Source organism: Alligator sinensis, unplaced genomic scaffold (genome assembly GCF_000455745.1).
Source record: "Alligator sinensis unplaced genomic scaffold, ASM45574v1 scaffold103_2, whole genome shotgun sequence".
NCBI classification, from domain to species: Eukaryota; Metazoa; Chordata; order Crocodylia; family Alligatoridae; genus Alligator; species Alligator sinensis.
The window spans coordinates 1061025-1075508 of record NW_005842166.1 but is presented as its reverse complement, the minus strand read 5'-3'; positions in this window follow the sequence as shown (position 1 = coordinate 1075508).

Sequence of the window (14484 nt, the reverse complement as noted above, 5' to 3'; positions counted from 1 at the left end):
GCCGCCTCGTGGCCGCGTGGGGAAGAGCAGCATGGAGCTCGGCCCCGTCCCCGGCAGGCACGTGGCAGAGGCGCTGCGTGCCGCCTTTGTCGTTTCGCCCGTGATCAGTCATCGACGCGTGTGTTGCAGCTTTGTCCCTGCAGGCTCGCCGAGCAGCCGTCAGTGTGCACCTGGGAGCCGGTGATGTTCAGTGCAGTCACGGTTTGGATGATGGCATCCGGGACACACTTGGCAAATTTAATTGTGGCTGACACTGAGTGAGGTGCAGTTTCAGACGCTCTGCAGAGCAGGGTTAGGATCTCCTCTAGACAACCTGGACCGGCTGCAGAAATGGTCCGCAATCAGTCAGGTTAGATTCAAGAAGAAGAAACACAAAGTCCTGGACTGGGATGGAAAACTTGCACGGGCAGATACAGACTGGGGGCTGCCGGACTGCAGAGGAGGAGCTGGGGGTTACACTAGACCAGCAGGGGCCAGATTGGGCCTGCAGCGGACTCCGTTTCCCAGCAGCCCCTGCTCCCTGTCACTATAGCCAGTTTCCATGGAGACCCCAGCAGCAACAGGCTACAGGGCTGGGCCAGGGTTTCCACGGAGACCAGCCCCAGCAGCGCTGGCAGCGTGCACGATGCGCACCCCGGGGGCACAGCGACCACCCGCAGGCGGCAGCGGCAGCACCGGCGACGGGGGCATAGCGATGGCGAACAGGGACCGTGGTGATGTCGACAGCGAGGGCAGGCCAAGCGGGGACCGCCCGCAGCAGTGTCGGCGGCGAGGGGCAGGGCCCCCGCTGCTGCTCCTGCCATGTGGTCAGAAAGTGGGGTGAGGCCACACCACGGCACCCACTCTGGACTCACCCCTGGACAGGTACATGGCTCATTCTGGACATGTAAATGTTAGTCATGAAAATGTAACCAATCAGAAACTCTTGACTAACAGGGGCTGGATGCAGGAACAGGATAGCAATTCTCCCATATTTTAAACCTAACACCAGAGTAGCTAGGAACTTCACCTGGATACCAGGAAACCCAGGCTTAAACCCTTCTTTGTCCAGCAGAGATTTGAATATACAGCTCTTTGATCCCCTGGTACAGTGGTCAAACAGCAAAGCCTAACTCATTCAGTCCCAGCAGCTAGACAAGTGGCATACGGTCAGTCTGCAAGCTGGATTCAGCATGCAGGGAGTCACAGCAGTTAGTGCTGCTACTGCTCTCCTACTGCCAAATTAAAATTCTGGATCTGTGGGGAGCCCTGTGGGCCAGATGACATGGATCCAGCTCACAAGCTGGATCTTGGCCACTTCTTGTCTAATCACCAAGCCACAGGTTAGACATTAACCTGTGCTCCTTTTAAAGATGGCTTCTTTGGCACCCAAGAAAGGGCAAGCCGTGGGACTAAAGGAAGAGTGGAAATAAGAGGGTGTGTCTGATTGGAGGTGGGGGTGGAAAAAAATCACAAGAGTGTCACTTGGTATATGATTCCCTTTGCACTGCACCTGGATTGTGAACAGCTGTGGGCCATGGCAAAAAAATAAAACCAAAGAAATCTGCCGATTCCAAGAGCTTGCTTTTCCCATTTTTTTATTTTATTTTTGTAGCAAGAAAACCCTTGTGCCTAATCCTTATACAAGGTTAGCCAGCAAGAGATCAGTCAGAACACTGAATCAGAAAGATGTCTGGATGTGTACTGAAGACCAAATATATTTTGTTCCAAATATTAGTAGCAAATAATGAATCTGATCAAGTTGGGCATGTTAGTTGGATAAATGGCAAATATTTTTCCACTCTTTAGGTAGCTTCATGGATGACTGAATAATTCAGCAAAATAATTAATCTCTGTCCGCACAAAAGTATTACCGGTAAAATCAAAGCAGAACAACCCCATCCAGTGTTTGGATACAATTATACCAGTATAAAAGTGTTTATACCAATTTAGGGTTTTTGAACCCGAAAGCTTGCTTAATAACTATTCTCCAACTATTTGGGTTGGTCTAATAAAAGATATCAAATTCACCCAAGGAACCTTGTCTGCCTATGTCCTTAGACCAACACGGCTACAACCTACACCCCTATACCAATTTAGCTCTTTCCTGTATTGGAAAGAAAATAAGTTACATGGGTATAATGTATCTATAGCTCATTATAGCTGCAGCTACAAAATGAAGCTGTATGAATTTTAACTGTTTTGCATATATATGATAAAATAAACCTTTGAATCTTCTTCTGCTTCCATCTGTAAGCAACTTTGGCCTGTATCAATTTTACTAAATCTCTGTCCCCCTGATAATGTGGCAAAAATATCTTCAATTAGAGGTGAAGGGATATTTATCTACTTTCAATACAGGGTTTATTATAACTTTAAAGTCTTTATATACCCTTAATATACCACATTTTGTACACCTGCCACTGCATGTGTACCCCACTCACTCCAGGCTACTGTTGAAAATATACCTCCTCTTACTAGGCAGTCCAATTGAGCATCTACCTTGGCATGTAGGGTGTAAAGAACTGGCTGAGCTTTGTGAAACTTGGCTTGTGCATTTTCATCTATCAGTATCCTAACTTTGATGTTTTAAAGCTCCTATGCCTTCCCTGGACACTGTGGAGGCCTAGTTTAATATACCTTCTAATTGTTGTTTAACTACTTCTGGAGGGACCTTTGAAAGTGCCCGCAGCATCTTTATACAGTTCCAGTCCAAATAAATCTCCCATTCATGACCCCATAGGGATGATCCCCCCCTTCTCAATAGCATATAAGTCTAAGACAGGGGTGGGCAATTATTTTGGGCAGAGGGCCACTTACTGAGTTTTGGCAAGCCATCGAGGGCCACATGACAGGCAGCCCAGGGCAGATTAATATTAATTTTCTAAATTTTTAGGAGCCCCATGGGCCAGATAGAATGGCCTGGCAGGCCACATCTGGCCCCCAGGCCGCATTTTGCCCACCCCTGGTCTAAGAGGTGCCACTTACAATTATATTTTACTGGTGCAAATACCACCCCCCTTGAAACACTCTTCTCTCCTGTGTATGTTTTTACAAAGATGGTTATCTTCCTTAATTTCATATTTTAAGAATGTTTTTCATATACTCAATATAAGATAACACTGCCAAGCCTGTATCCAACTCATTTTAAGGGTTTTCCCAGCAACCCAGGGTGTCAACCAGATGGCTGATTTATCACCCTTGCTCACATGATATAGGACCAGACTAGCTATTCCACTCCTGCTATTTGTATTACTACTGCCCTTACCACATGTATCTTATTATTCCCTTTTCTATACCTTACTTTACTCTCTCTATTTCTCTTAGTATGGGACACTGCCTGAATATGACCTTTTATCACAGCTTTGGCAGTGGTGTTCCTTAAACCATCAATTAACTGGGCTGTGAGACCCTTTCCCAGACCAACAATAGCAGACATCAGGCTGCTGCCTGCATGGGCTTCTCCATTGCATATTTAATAATTCATTCATTCCCATTTCCATAGGCACTTCTCCATGCAATTGTGGCATCCTTTGCTGCAGTTTCCATAGCTATTCCAATCTCAAAAAAGCACATTTAAAGGTGAGGTCTTCCTCTATTAAGAGCTTTTGGTGTATGGCTTTATTAAGTAGCCCACAAACAAATCTGAGGACCTCATTCAGCCCATCCTTAAAATTGCAGTGTTCTGACAATTTCTTAACTATCACAAAAGAGGAAATAGATTCACCTTTAAGTTCATTTCTCTTATGGAACCTGAACTTGTCCGAAAAAAATAACTGGGTTGGGTGCCAGATACCCTTGGACAATTTTCACTAATTCTTCAAAGGCTGCTCAATAAACTGTTTTTCCTCCCATCAAACTCAACAATGTGGTTGCATGTTTCCATGGGGGAATTTCATTTACTTAAAAAACTATTAAGCAGCGTGGGGGGGGGTGTGCTCCAGAGAAAAAGGATCAGGCCCCCAGGACTTGGACACACACTCCAGCAGGCCTGGGCAGCTAGAGCAGGGCGGAACTTGACAGCTATAGCACAGCAGCCCAAAGCTGGTTACCGCTGAACCCATGCTCCACTGGGCTGTGCAGGGTCTGGCAGCTGGCTTCTCCCACCTGGCTCACACAGCAGCAGCCAGAGTTGGCAGGTACCCGAAGCCCCTGAACCCCCTGGGTGGCTCCAGGTGTGGAATGCAGGGCTCAGCACTGCTGTCCAGGCTGGGGCTGCACAGAGCAGTGTGCCACTCATAGCCATCTCCTAAGCCCGGCAGGGGCAGGAAGTCCTGTCTCTGCACCCCCACCCCCAAGGCTCACTGCTCCTGCCAGGGAGAGCCAGCGCTGCAGCTCTGGAGTTGAGTCACTCTGCTCAGGCACAGTAGTCCAGGAACATGGTGGGGAGGAGGCAGGAGGGGAGGTGTAGGGATGGGACTTTCCTCCCTCACTGGGCTTGGGAAGTGCCTTAAGTGATTCAACCTCCCTGCCCCGATGGGCAGTGCTGAGGCCTGCACTCTACGCCCAAAGCTGCCAAGCTGCTATGGGGGGTTCAGGGGCATCAGGCACCTGCCAAGCACAGCTGCTGCTGGGTGAGCCAGACATGGGGAGGCAGCAGCTGGATCCTGCACAGCCCAGTGGAGTGCAGAGTCAGTGGGAACCAGCCTCAGGCTGCCACACTGCTTCAACCACACTGCCCCACCAAGGTGTGTGTCCGGGTCCTGGGGGCACAGGCACCAGGCATGGTACAAGCTGCACTGGAGGTGCACAGGTTCAACAATGGGTCAGCATAAGGGATGAGCACCAGCCTGCTGCCCACCACACGTACTGCAGCCTGAATCCAGCGTGGGCATTTGGGGCAGCGAACCAGTCTGGAGGCACCGTGGATGCCAAGTGCTCCAGGGCTGCACCGCTGGCTCTGCCCAGATGGAGCAGCAAGGTAGAGGTGCTGTGCCTGGCCCCACTGTGCCCCAGCATCACTGCCCTGACTCAGGATGAGCCACTGCATCCTGGGATGCTGGAGGGCTTCAACTTGGGCAGAATAGCTGTCTGGAGTGGCCATGCCTTAATGGAACAGGAGAAGAAGTAGGTGGACTAGAGATCATCCTGCCTTGGAGTAGCGTAACTTTAAGCTGAATAACAAGTACTTTAAGCCACTTAAAAGGTGTTAATGTGCAGCCAGCCCAAGATTAAGAGCTCCAGAAGCCCCTAAAATTACTGTGTAAGAAGGCCCTTACATGGTAAGTTTAGGCAACTTCTGGAGCTTTTAACCCCTGGATTGACTGCACATTAACACCTGTAAGTGACCCACAGCCCCTTGGCCCCACCAGTGCTCCTCACTCCCAACCCACTAGTGTAGACAGTGACAGAGGCCCCGGGGGGGGGGGGGGGGGCGGGGGGGTTCAGAGCAGGGGTGTGTGGGACAGGGCAGGTGCCCGACCATAGGCAATGCCATAGCAGATGCCATAGGTGATGTTTTGGGGAAAAGGGGAAGCATGTTCCCCCCAAAATTTGTGTGCCCACACTGGGGCACAGGGCTTTAGCCTGGCCAGACGGGCACAGGCAGGAGCCGCCTCTGCAGCACAGCAGGCAGGACCCAATGCTGGAGGGTGGAGCAGGATGGTGATACTTGTTGCCACTAGTTGCCACTGCTGAGACCCCCTATGCCAGTCATGCTGCCAGCATCACCAGTAGTAATAGACTAGGGGGGTGCCACATTCTCATGTCCTCCTGCTGCCAACTGCTTGCACACTGGGCCATGGTTCTACCCTGCCACCATGGCCCAGCCACCACCAGTGCCGCTGCTCCCCTCAGGCTACCTGTGCTGCCACCCACCCCACCTTTCTTCTGAGGTAAAGCCACAGCCCAGAGCATGAGCAGCTGGCAGCAGGAGGTGGCGAAGGCAGCACAGCACCCTCCCAGTCCATTACTCCTCGTGGCTGAGAGCGTGGCTGGTGTAGGGGTCCCAGAAGTGGTGGCAACAACTCTTCCCATCCCATTCCACCCTCCTGTACCAGGTCCCACCTGCTGGGTTGTGGAGGTGGCTCCTGCCCATGCTGGTCCAGCCAGGCAGCAGTCCAATGCCCTGCTGTGGGCACACAAATTTGGGGGGGCACATGCCCTCTGTGCCCCCCAATGCATTGGTTATGTCCCATATGCCCCACTTACACATCATCTATGCCCTCCTGTCCCCCATGCTTCGCCTATGCCCCCCCCACTCCTCATATATGCCCTCCTGTAGGAGAGGGCAGCTCACCTGCAGGGAGCTGCTGTCCATCACACTGCCTGGCTGCCATGTACATGTGTACACATGCACATTCACATGGCACCCCCTGCCTGTGATCACCCTCCTTCTGCTCCCTGCAGCCCTTTGCAGGCTGGAAGCCTGCAAGGGGAAACCCGAGGTTTCCACATTTTTCTCCTTTAAGGAGAAAATCCACATTTTTCTGCGGCAAACAAAAAATGTGGATCCCTGGTCATAACACATGTGCATGGCTGCAGAGCACTTTTAAAATAGCCAATCGCGTGAGAAATTAACACTTGTTAAATCAGGTATTAAATGAAGGCACTCTAAATTAGAGTACCCTAAGAAACTTCTGTACAGTTCCCTGCGAGGGTTCACTGTCATGCCCCCTGTCTGCCACAGGAAGGAAGCAGAGAGTCTCCTCCCTGTGTAGCGAGGCTGCGGGGGTGGAAGGGAGAGCTGTCCTAGCTGGCTATTTCCAAGCAGGTGGGGGAGCAGCTGGGCAGCAATTGGGGGTGGAGGAGGCCCTGGCTGGGGACCCCTCCCCTCAGCAGGAGAGCATCCCTAGTGTCCCATGGCACTGGCAAGGAAGGGGCACAGTCTCCAAGCTTCCCCCTACACTGCTCCCCCAGACGGGGAAATGAATGCCAGCCAGCTCTCCCAGCCAGCTGTTTCCAAGCAGGCTACAGAGCCCCCTGCCTCAGGGGAAACACAATGTATTTGGGTCCATGAAGGCAGTTTTCCTTAAGCGCCCGGGGGATAACTGCTCTTCTGGCATGGTTTAGTACCCACCGAGGTGTTGGGGCTTCAAGCCCACTTTATGCAAATGGAAGGTTCCTCCCTGTCTTGCTCCTGCAGCCATATAGCTGAGGGCAAGCGAAACTTGGGGGCATCTGACCCTCAAGCCTTTGGGCTTGGGCTTGCATGTAGGATGCCTGCCAAAAGACGTTGGAAACATGTGAAGTCCCTGGTGGGGGTGGAGGGTGTTTGCCGGTTGTAGGGCCACTTATGGTTCTGGACTGACTCATGAATTTGGACTTGATTTGGCTTGGAACACAAAAAAATCACTTTAAAATAACTTTTTTTTTAATTGCTCCTGCAGCCATATGGCTGAGAGCAAGCGAAACTCAGGGGCAACCAAACCCCAAGCCTCTGGGCTTGGGCCTGCACATAGGATTTCCATCAAATGATTTGGAAACATCTAAAGACCCAGGTGAGGGTGGAGGATGTTTGCCAGTAGCAGGGCCATATATGGTTCTTGAATTACTCATGGATTTAGAATTGATTTGGCTGACTTAGCTTGGAACGTGAAAATTTTTCCTTAAAAATAAAGCATGGAGGCACCCAGCCCGCACCATCAAATGCCAAATCTCTGCTACTTTGAATTACGCTGTAACTTTAAGCATTTTGTGTAAAGCCCAAAAAATTACAGTGTGAATGAGGTGCCCTTTCAAAACTTCTGTAAGCACCCTTACAGTGCATTGGATGAAGTAAACCACTTCCTGGAATAAATGTGTAGGATCCACAAATTCTGGTGGTTTCATTATGGGTGGGGGTGTTAATTCTGGAGCTGTGTTGACACATTTTGCATCTGTTATTAAAGCAGGGTTGTGATCCACTTGGTGTCTGTTGATAAAAAGCAGGGAGTCTGCTTCTTATGATGAGCTGGTCCAGGTTTGGGCATTGTTTGAAAACGAGGAGTGGGATGGTCGATTGGGAATATTTCTTACAAGGTCCAGTCTTCAAATATAAACTGTACTTGTTTGATAATCTTTCTTATAGGTTCCAGTGTGGGATGATGTGACAACCAGGGTTGTGCAGTCAGTGGGATTTTTCTTTTCATATTGTAGTTGGTTATTGTGGAGTATTTGGGTGGCTTGTGAAACAGAGTGGGCTCCACACAGACATTTCTATGCATCTTTTGTTTCCAAAATAACATGCAAACTGATTTACTTGGAGAGACTTGTATGTTCCTTGATTAGTGACTAGCAATGGGCAGAGTCCCTGTAATCCCCAAGCACTACTGGGAGTAACAAGGAATAATGGCCATAAGGTGACGGAGAGTAGATTCAGGTAGATATCAGGACACACTACTTCACAGTCAGGGTGGCTAGGAGCTGGAACCAACTTCCAAGAGAAGTGGTGCTTGCTCCTACCCTGGGGGTCTTTAAAAGGAGGCTAGATAGACACCTTGCTGGGGTCGTTTGACCCCAGCCTTCTTTCCTGCCCATGGCAGGGGGTCGGACTTGATGATCTGCTCAGGTCCCTTCAGACCATACCAACTATGAAACTATGAATTACTGTCAACCTGGCTTCATCCACCGTAAAAACATCTCCTGCCATTTGTGTCCCATGGGGGAAAAGTGAGACTGTTGCATCAGCACTGTCATAGGCAACTGGTAGGGGCGGCATGGGGGGGCACATGCCCCCCCAACAGGGCTATCCCTGCCACCACTGGTGGCGTCTATGGTGCTCACCAGCTCTGTCCCTGCCGCCAATGCTGCCAGCAGCATCTGCGGGTGCTCACCAGCTCTGTCCCCATCACTGATGCTGCCAGCAGCAACTGCGGGTGCTTGTCAGCCCCATCCCCACCACTGCCGCTGGCTTCTGTGGGTGCCCCTCCAGACTCAGGAGGCACCAGTCGCACATGAGCACTGTTCAGCTAAGAGGGAGATGTGGTTAAATTATGACTGACTAATCAGATGAGTGGGCAAAACAGGAGTTGCTGGAGGTTTGGTATAGCTGGGGGACAATCAGGAGGGATTTTTATTAAACAGGGCATGTCCTCAGGCAGAGAGCAAAAAGCACCCATGGCAAAAGCAAGATGGAGGGAGGCGGGTGCATAGCGGAGACCAGGGCTTGGGAAACTAGGGCAATGGGTGGAAGTTGAACTGTGCCTTATAGGAATCTGCCTCATGGTTCAGAGCGGTGGGGGTGTTTAACAGATGTGCTGAAACTGCTCAGGGACAACAACATTGGCAGCAACTCTGGGCAGATGTGTTTTCAGTGTGGTGATGTGGAGAGAGATGGTTGTGGTTCAGGTCATTGCACTGGTGTACATGTTATTGCCCCAGGTGCAACAAGCCCCAAGACTGGGATGGGGTTGGGGAGGAGTTGTCCTCTGGTCAGTCAGAATTTTTAAGCTGATCAGGTTTGATGCCGGGGGTTTAAATTCCATGCATTCAAAATCGTGTTATCCTGAGAGGAAAGAGCTGTCCATTAAAGGTGGGGGAAGCAGCAATTTCATTAGTACCCAGTGCCCAGGACGGGCTCGGCCCAAGAGAAAAGCCATAGAAGATTCCTGAAGAGTTTCCAGTGAATTCTGCAGGGCACCCTGTGGTGGCAGCACAAGGGCACAAAACTTTTATAGGTGCTGGTTATAGTGCTCTGGCCAGCAGGTTCACAGCTCCATCATGAATCACCCACTAGGGCTGCGGAAAGCTTCAGGTGCTGATTTGATTTGGAGGAGATTCAGCCCAATTTGGTGACTAAATCTCTAAATCGGTCTCAGGGGACCAATAAAAAGCTCTTAATTGATTCGAAGCTCTCCAAATCGATTAGGAAAAGACTTGGAGAGCTTTGATGATTTGGGCAGTCCCCGCCCACTGCAGCAGGGAGCTGGACCCAGACTCTGTGCTGGTAAGTACTAGGGGTGGGAAAGGGGGGCTGGAGGAGAGGACCATGGGGGGATCCCTGCCAGCCCCCATCCCCTGCCTGCTCCCCCAGCCCCCTCTGGTCCCCAAACCCCACCCACTCCCCCAGCCCCCACCATGGCTGCCCTGCCTGCCCCAGCTCCCGGCCCTTTAAAAAAAAGCCCCATTCACTGGGTGCTGCCTGGTGGGGGTGCGATCCCTGCTGCCCTCCACAGCCCCACACCACATGGGGGGGTCCCCCAGCCCCCCATGCCTGCCCCATCCACTCCAGCTCCAGCCCTTTAAGAAAAGAAAAAAACCCAAATCCCTTGGGCTCAGCAGCTCCTGCAGCAGTCTTGGGGCTTTGGGGGGCTTGTGTAGAGCCCCCCATGTGGTGGGGGGCAGTGGGGACTGCCCCCCGCTGGGCAGGAACAGGTGAGTCAGGAGCTTTTTATTTAGTCTAAGGAGCAGACGAGCTCTGTGGCATCTCAACTGCAAGCTCCTGGTAAACAGCACACCTCCTGGTGGCAAATGGGCGATTCCCTCCCCTACAAGAGGGAGTCCCCAAACATCACTACTTTCCCCTTGGCGCAGCGGTCTTGGAGCCCCATCCCTGGGGCTCTGCACTTCTTGCTTCATCCACTGCTGGGTCAGTCTCTGGTCTGTCCTTGCCCGCCACCATCTTCTCCACTGGCTTTTCCACAGACGTTCAACTGCAGAGTGCTTGGAAACTGGTACTGACCCCAGTCATGTTTTCTTGGATTCTAGGGACCCTCCTTTTTCTGGGAGTTGCACGCTGCCATTTTCTTCCATGCTTTGGCCTCTCCTGTGCCAGCTTCTCTCTATCTGAGAAGTCTTCATTGTCCCTAATAACACCTGTGCTTCCAGCTCTTCAACCTTTCCTCCAGGATAGACACCAGCTCACATGTGGTGCACGTGAAATTGCATTGACTTTCCAAGAGAAACACAAACATGACGTATCCCACGCAGGTAACTACTACTGATCCAGGCTCCATGTCTGTTTTCTGTGCTTTCCGGAGGATAACTAGGCTGTACAAAATACCAGCCCCCTGGTCCCCACACCAACACGTACACATATAGCTGGATGCTGGGTAGCTGGGCTGCCTTTCATAAGGATGCCTGACCTGGGCTTGCCTGGAGCCATCCCACAATTACTTAGACCAGCCCACCTGAAGCAGAGCACTCCACACACCTGCAAGCACAAATTGTTAAGTAGTGACTCCAAACCAGTCACTAGTCAAGCACATAGACATCACAAATCAGACTCCCAGCATTTCTGGTCTTCAAACCACCAGTTCCTGGCAAAGCCTCCTCAAGGTAGTCCCTCCACTGAGCTGTTCCTCTCCTCTCTGCAGCTCTCAGGCAGGCTCCCTCTGTTAGCTTCTCTTTTCTGCACTGCCACCAGGTGATTCTTTGTAGCTCAGCACTCGGCCAGGACTAGGCTCCACAGGTGAGGTTCACTGCAGAAGAGGAGTATGACCATCTCTTCTGACCCTTGACTCTAAACGTTGAAGTTGCAGTGTTTCACCCTGGCTCCTACTTCATTCCGGATAAAGTCTAACCTGACTTCCAGCTCTACATGAACAACAGTGTGTGACCAACCCTCCAGCAAAACACTCACTCTGCTGCTCCTTTAGCTACTCAGCAGCATTTGAATAGCACTTGGCATAGCTGACAGATTCAGGACACATCAAGGCAAGGAAGGGGATCCATGCCATGGCATATATACTGTATGTCTTAGAATCGGAGCTGCACTGCTCACGCTGGCCCCAGCCATAGGCTGCTGCTGCAGGAGGGGGCTCGGTCACCCTGCAGCAATGGCAGTTCAGTCCCTTTTGGACAGGCGTAGGCATTGCAATCCTGCACAGAGGCTGCAAAGATATCTCCCCTCTTCCTCGCTCCCCACTGCAGCTGCCTAGACAAACAACATTCACTATAGACAGGCAGGAGTGGGTGACACAGTGGAGAGCTGAAGCAATACTTTGTTTTCAGGCTGACCTGCGGAAAAATGTCATTTTTCATGTACCAGACAAAACGGGGTGAGGCAGAGCTGTTCCTGGCAGGTTTTGCACCATGGGCAAAACCCTGTGAGGGAGGGAAGTTATCTGCCGGGGGGATTCAAAGTCCCCGGCTGCTGCTGGTACAGAGTGGTCTGCCCAGCTTCGGCTATTGCTGCAGCTGCTAAGGCTGCGGCATGGAGTCCCAGCACTCAGCTGCTGGCTGGCACCCATCTAAGTGGAGAGCTGGGGCTGGTGCTGTGGTGGGCAAAATGCGGCCCGGGGGCTGGATGTGGCCCGCCAGGCCATTCTATCCGGCCCACGGGGCCCCTAAAAAATTTAGAAAATTAATATTAATCTGCCATGGGCTGCATGTCATGTGGCCCTTGATGGCTTGCCAAAACTCAGTAAGCAGCCCTCTGCCCAAAATAATTGCCTGCTGCTGTCTAGGAAGTTTAGGGCAGACAGTCCCCTGCCAAGCAGGATGCACAGGCTAAGTGCCTTGTATCGAATGAGACAGAGCAGGGGTTTGCATCTCAGCCAGCATCACTGTCCTGACCAACAGGTTATTTGCTGTCGGGGTTTTTTCTTTGTCTGTTTTCTGATTCTGACTAAAAATTCCACTTCAGTCTTGAGCAGCCATTCCTAACGATAATTTTGTGCAATTTTTGTGCTCCTATATAAGAAGCGTTGGCTGCTTATACACATACTCGGAGATGGGGGGGAATGTTTTAATTAGAGCAGTTCCCAGACAGCCACTCTGATTAAAACAGCTCGCTGTCACATGTATTAAGCCCCTGCACACTTTAAAATGGTGGTGGGATGCTTTATGTAAAGCCCATTTGTCGAGGTTTAAATAAGGTGCCCCCGCAGCCATTTTAAAACACATGGGGGCTTAATACACATGACAGTGAGGCGACGGTGGAGCATTGTAATTAGAATGCAAACGAGCACGTGTACAGGCAGCCTTTGGCTCTGATGAACTGGGGTTTTCCAAGCAATATTTCATAAAACCATTTCCTGACTGGTCCTAGTTAAAGATTTCTACACTAGGAGGAATTACTAAAACCATCTCACATGACTGTGTGCATAACACAGATCAGACTACTTTGTGAATTTGTTCCTGCATCCTCTTTGGAGAGGTCCATGGGATGTGGGATTCTCATTCAACTCCATTTACTGCTTGCCTTCCAGTCTCCCTGGCTATTAAAAGGGGCTCTGGAAACTTTGACTGGCTAAAGGCGGCCTTGGAGAATTGAAGGTAAACACCTGGCTTTTTTAGACATCCCCCGCCAAGTATCCCAAATTTCATTACATCTACCAGACTGCTCTGCAAACTCACAGCTCTCCTAGATATGCAAAACTCAGATGGATTTTCAAATTAAAGAACAGAAAAAGGCTTCACAAATTGCTGTTGTCTGAACTAGGTATGATTCTCTGTAGTTAAGACATTGGAGCAAAAAACAAAATCACATCAGGGAAGAATATTTCTATAGCTAAACTGGACTTCAACTGAGACATGGAAGGAAGCACCAGAATCACGGATAACAACTGAAAGGTGGAAACTCAGTACTTCCATTATAAACACAAGAATAAAGGATTAAAAACTAGAAACAGGGCTCCCAATCTGAGAAAATCCCCAATGGTTTACCTGGCAGTGTAGGTATCTGCCTACCTCATGAGTTACGAAATTCAATTACAAAATTTTTAAAAAGCAAATGAAACATTATGAAATAACCACACAACAAAACCCAAGTGTTCATACTTCACCACGCACAAAAACCTTAAACCTGCCCCGACATCAGCCTTAATCTGTCGTGTACAAATCTCAAGAGAAGAACATGACATAAAATTCAGAATTATAGGATGGGGTAGTTAGCTGAGCTAGTCTGAACTCAGGCAGAAGGCAAGGTAGAGATGCACCTTACAGACTTACTAAATCAAAGATGCTTTGATAACTTTTCGTGGGCTTCAATTCACTTCATCAGGTAAAAATTATAGATTATATATGCACATGCATGCACCGCTGACAGATTTCTGCGGTACAACTGGGATGTGGGAGGCAGGGGCTGACACTCGAGAGTCATAAGCTGGGGATTCATGAGCCAGACCCAGGAGGATCCAGACTAGAGCCACAAGCTAGGAAGCAAGAGGCCTGTGGTCAGGAAACAGAAGTCTGAGCTGGAGTCGAGAGCAGGGAGCTAGCAGTCAGCAAACTGGAATCTGGCCTGAACCATGGCTAAGAGCAGAGGAGGGATCTGTGCTGTTGAGCAGCCTCCTGAGCACTGAAAGGGGCTGCTGCTCATCTGCAGAGCCTTCCCTTGCAGATAACTAGGAGTAATTGGGTCACCGGCACCCAGGCCTATTTGGTGACTAGGGTGGGTTCGCCGGCTTAGTGCCCTGACTCCTCACTCAGACACTGTTCAGCTTCAGCTGCTAATTGAACACACAGGAGTGGACCATACATCTGTTAAACACTTTCCTATCAAAAATCTTCCAGATCCAGCTTTACTCCTGAGAAACAACAATTACAAATGTTTTATCGAAGATGTTAGTGGCAATGAATAAAAAATATTAACCAATAATATTTCCCACTTACTAGTGTCCCTTAAACCAAATGTCCAAATCT